This window comes from Lactuca sativa, chromosome 4, assembly GCF_002870075.4.
Source record: "Lactuca sativa cultivar Salinas chromosome 4, Lsat_Salinas_v11, whole genome shotgun sequence".
In the NCBI taxonomy this organism is placed as follows: domain Eukaryota; kingdom Viridiplantae; phylum Streptophyta; class Magnoliopsida; order Asterales; family Asteraceae; genus Lactuca; species Lactuca sativa.
The window spans coordinates 150,954,356-150,959,613 of NC_056626.2; the positions used below are offsets into that span (position 1 = coordinate 150,954,356).

Genomic DNA, 5,258 nt, shown 5'->3' on the forward strand with positions numbered 1-5,258 from the left:
TACTGAACCGTTACCAAAGATATATCCTTGGTGTTCAGGACCTTCATCCTTCTTTTTAAAATAGCCACCGTCTCTCAATATATTCAGGCGTTGATCGAATTGAATATAATCCAAAGGAATCATTGTCTCACTGTCCAACACACACTTTCGCAGCTAAGAGAAATGGAAAATCTTGTGGATTTGACTAAGCTCACTAGGCAAATCAAACTAGTAAGCCTCCCTTCCAATCCTAGCAATCACACGAAAAGGTCCAATATATTGGGGACCCAAGTTCCCCCTCTTCCTAAAATGTATCACACCATTCCAGGGCGGGACCTTCAGGAGCACGATATCGTTGACCTGAAACTCCAAATCTGAGTGGCGCCAGTCGGCATAACTCTTCTACTGACTCTGAGCGATCTGTAGTCTCTGCCTGATCTACTGAATAAGCTATGTGGTTTGAAGGACTAATTCGGTTCTTCCCATGACCCTATAACCAACCTCTCCCCAACATACCAAGGTACAACATCTCCGACCATACAATAACTCAAAAGGTGAGAGAATCCCAACTCCCACCGAAATCAATGACACACACCCACAACATATCCTTAAGGGTCTAGATGGTCTGCTAACTCTTATCAGCGGTCTGTGGGTGATAGGCAGTGTTGAAATGAAACCTCATGCCCAGTTCATCATGGAACTTTTGTCAGGATCAGGAAGTGAACCGAACATCTCGGTTTGAAAGAATGGAGTCTGGAACTCCATGGCGTGCAACGATCTCCTGGACGTACACATCGGCCAACTTTTCGGCCGAAGAGATCTCCCAGATAGCCAAAAAGTGGGAACTCTTGGTCAATCGATCCTCGATGACCCATATAACATCAAAATCCTTAGCCATCTTTGGCAACTTGGTGATAAAATCCATGGTGATATGTTCCCACTTCCACATGGGAATCTCCAATAGCTTAATCTCAAATCTCGATACATCTTGGTGCCTCATGGGTGTATAGAAAAACGAGACTTGTGAGCCTCTTCCAACATTCTCTGCCTGACCCCACCAAAAACTAGAACCCAAACCCGACTGCATCAGGTCAACAACCCCCAACTATTAGTGACAAACCTATTAATCTCATCCCTGATCCTTTCTTGTTTCCAGTTCTCCTTTCAAACTCCCTCTACCTGAGCCTCCTTGATCAAACCAAAAAGTGGAGAATCAACGGATATTTGCATACACATCCCTCCAACTGAAGATCTCGTCGACTTGCGACTCAATGCATCTGCTACCACATTCGCTTTACCCGGATGGTAAAGGATCTCGTAGTCATAATACTTGACTACTTCCAGCCACCTGTATTGCCTCATGTTCATGTTCGGCTAGTCCATAAGATACACTACTAGAAAACATCCGTTTAATGACACGCAAACAATGATGTGCAGTGATTTACGTTACGCATTTTTTGTGTGTCCTAAAAATAATGTCTATTTTTAAAAAAATGAAGCATAGAGGACACCCATTTTTGTGTGCCCTAAAATTAGTGTCCAATAAAAAAATAAAAAAACATGGAGGGCACCTATGCTAAAATGAGTGTCGTGTAGAGATGTCGTTTTATATTTTATTTAATGAAACACGCGTTTTCTTCTTTCGCAGCTTAGGGTGAAATGAAAATCCCAAAAGTTTGAAAGGCTGCCATTTATCCTCTACCTTATTTCCATCGTTCTTCTCTCTCACTGATCAATACCCAAAAAAAACCCTAATATCATCACCACTCCTCTTTTCTCGCACAACAAAATTGTAACATCACCAAATACTAAATTTCACAAAATTGTTGTGGCCATTTTAGCTAGGGCCTTTTTCAAGAATGAAAACACTCTCGCTTTTCTCTAAGCTCTGAAACAATGGATGATTCACCTTGTTTCGCCTTTGGTCACTTCTCCTCCGGCGACCTCAGGCTCTCCTCATTACAAATCGACTAACGATAATCTAATGCTTACAACATAATCGTTTCACTCTCAATTGTGTCTAGGACTCCTCCATCGCACTGGTGACTACGACTGTGACTCTTCCACCACACCTGTGACTGTGTCCCGCCTCAATTCTTTGGCCTCTACCTTAATAGGTTCATCTATTCAATTAAATTTTTCTTTTCAGTTAGAAATCGATATCGTTCCCTCCCCAGCTCTTTATCTCTTCATTAAAATCACTCTTCATCTATCCACTAAAATCTTCACGGGTTCTTTAATTTCACTCCTAGGGTTATTTGATGGGTCTTGTTTGGTTCATTCCCTATACTGAATCGAGAGTCAAAACCTTGCATATGTATTCAACTTATCGTCTTAAGCAACTGTTATTTCATCCTTCATTCACCTTATCGCCGTTGCATTGCTACCACCGCCAAATTTCCTCTTCCCTTCTTGCAGTCGCCAGTTATTCCGCTACCTTATCTGCTTCTACTCAGCTAAACAGAAAACAAATATTGTTATTGGTACTAGTCGTTGAGTTCTAATAGATTCTGTAGTGAAGTGGAGGACCCGATCGGATAAAAATTTTGATGAGGAGAGCTTTCGTCAATTTGGTGACACCAAGAGTCATATTCTGGTGATGCTAGGTGAGGTGTTGGAGGTTTTTGATTCCCACAAACTTCAGACATTTTTTAATTGTACTGTTGGAGCCACTGGTCATTCTTCCGTCGTATGTGCATATGATTCCGCTTTTTTTTATTTTTTATTACATTCTTGATTTTAGAATTCATTTTGTTGTTATTTGGTCAAGGATCATTTGATAATGTGAAGCCCTGGAATTGGAAAAAGGGTTTTCACTCGACTGTACTAATGTCTTTTTGGTATGATGTTAATTTCTTATGCTGGAGATAATAGATAATTCAGGCTCATCCCGAGATGCAGTCATATGTTGGATTGGACTTTGATCCTGTTGCCCGTGAAAAAGCAAAATCCAAGATTAATTTGATCCAAAGTTCCATGTCCCATGACTCGACTTCCAACTTAAAACACATACGTTTTTGCGAAATTTCAGGAACATCAAGTCTACAATATATGAGGTATATGAAAAGCTTCTAACTTCACCAATTGATGGGATCCTAATGGACTTGGGAATGTCATCCATTCAGGCATGTAAACTGTGAACCATTTCACACATGTTTCATCTTGCTTGTTTGTCTTAGAAATTTCCAAAAAATCTTATTTTGTAAAGATCCATGACCTTCAATATTAATGTTTAATAAGTATATATATGTTGATGAACAATGCTAAAAGAGGATTTAGTGTGCTTGGTGATAGACCCCTTGATATGAGAATGGATCCCCGGGTCAAAATCAGAATCAACATGTGTAATTAATTAATTAGTTAATCATTGTTTATATATCTTATTCGTTTAACTGATTGCAACAAATTAATTAATTAGTTAATCATTGTTTATATATCTTGTTCGTTTAACTGATTGCAACAGGGGTATTACTAATACAATTACAGGTAAGTTTGATAGCTGACGACATTCTAAATTTACGGCCAGAGGCTGAAGTGGGAAGGATTTTACGTGATTATGGGGAAGAAAACAATTTGTGGGGCTAACATTCATACTCGCAAGGTTTGATATCTCCTTAATAAGGTGTTTGATTTTTTTTTTTTAAGGTGGTGTAGGGGAAACTAGTTGATATTAATTATAATTAAGAAGGGATAATATGTGGGGCTAACATTCATACTCGCAAGCAATAGTTACTTTTTGCATTTGATTTATTTTATTTCAGATTTACTAGAGGTTTTAAGTGTTTATGCTTAAACATCAGTAGTTCTTCCAGAAAAGATACTTTTTCTTTTTCTTATTTTTAAGATTTTATTGTCTAATTGAAAACAAGAATATTGAAGTATTTTTGACTGTTTTTTACCGGTCAAGAATATCTTCATTAGTTTTATTTTCATTAATAGAACTACTGCGGGATTTCATTCTTCATTAGTTTTATTTTCATTAATAGAACTACTACATACTACAACTGGAGGATTCCAGGGATTTCAACTCTTGGTTTTATTTTAATTAATGAAACTACTATACATATTGGTGATCCAGGGTTATCCAACAGAACATTCTATACATACCGGTGATAGCCAGAGTTTTCATACAAAAAGGGTTTTCATTCAAAACAACATTATACAATACATCAGGTGGTAACCATGCATACAAACTAATACATTATGGAACATTGTAATGAACACACATGTTAGAAAATATTGGATTTTCTTAGAAACATACAAACATTTTCACTGATTCATTAACAGGTTTTCAATACAAAAACATGCTTATGAACTCACCATCTTAATGCTGATACTCTTTTCAAAGCTGCTTTTATTCTCAAGAAATCAGTAGACAGGTACTCCCCCAGCTTTTGAGAAGATGGAGCGTATAGAGTCACGTCTTTTTATATTTTCCTATACTTTTGGTGTATACAAACATGTATCAAAAAATATGTAAATATTTTACTTATTCAATGTAATGGTTGCGTTTACTTTGATTACTATGATGCAATTGTTGTGATACTGTACATCACGTCATCACCCTCGAATGTTTCCTCCGTTTCGGTTTGGGGGTGTGACACAAATAACATATACAATAGCATGTCGGGTCCAATCAACCATCAGGTTGGAATACCCAGGCCCAGTCAACCTCTGGGTCCAATCATCCTCGAGATGGAATTGTTGGATTAGTGTCTAAGTCCATAACTATTTTGGTATGTACTTGACCCGATGATGCATGGTCCTTTTGGGTTGCCTTCACCAAAGCAACTTGATAGGATGAATTATGGAGAGAAAGGATTAATTATGATTTATTAATATATTATGAGAGTAATGTATTAAAGGAGAAATCATATTGTTTAATTAATAGTAGTCAAGAATTAATTGATAATTAATTTTGTGGCTAAAAGAGATTAATTAAACTTAAGGGACTGGAACTGTAATTATAAGATAATTGCATTTGGGCTATGGATTACCTTGGAATAATAGGTTGGACGAATTCTATGGGAAAACCATTAGAAATCATCCAAGGGATATTCTAAAAGGGTCCATGGGCTGCTTAGGGCTTAAGCAGTCAAATTAAGGTTTCCTAGTTGAAAACCCTAATAGCCTACATGTATATATGGTACCCTTAAGCCTCAAAAACGTGGATAAGAGTTCCTCTAGGGTTTTGGACGTTCTTGGGCAGCCTCCTCTCTCCTTATTCTTCATCCTCTTGCTCTTGGTGTTTGTGAGCCATTAGAGGAGTGACACTTGTG

The 5,258-nt window shown here is 37.7% G+C and overlaps 1 pseudogene; it reads left to right on the forward strand.

Moving 5' to 3' along the window:
* Positions 1 to 2,294: 2,294 nt before the first annotated feature.
* Positions 2,295 to 3,564, forward strand: LOC111892200 (uncharacterized; annotated as a pseudogene).
* The last annotated feature ends 1,694 nt before the right edge of the window (positions 3,565 to 5,258 follow it).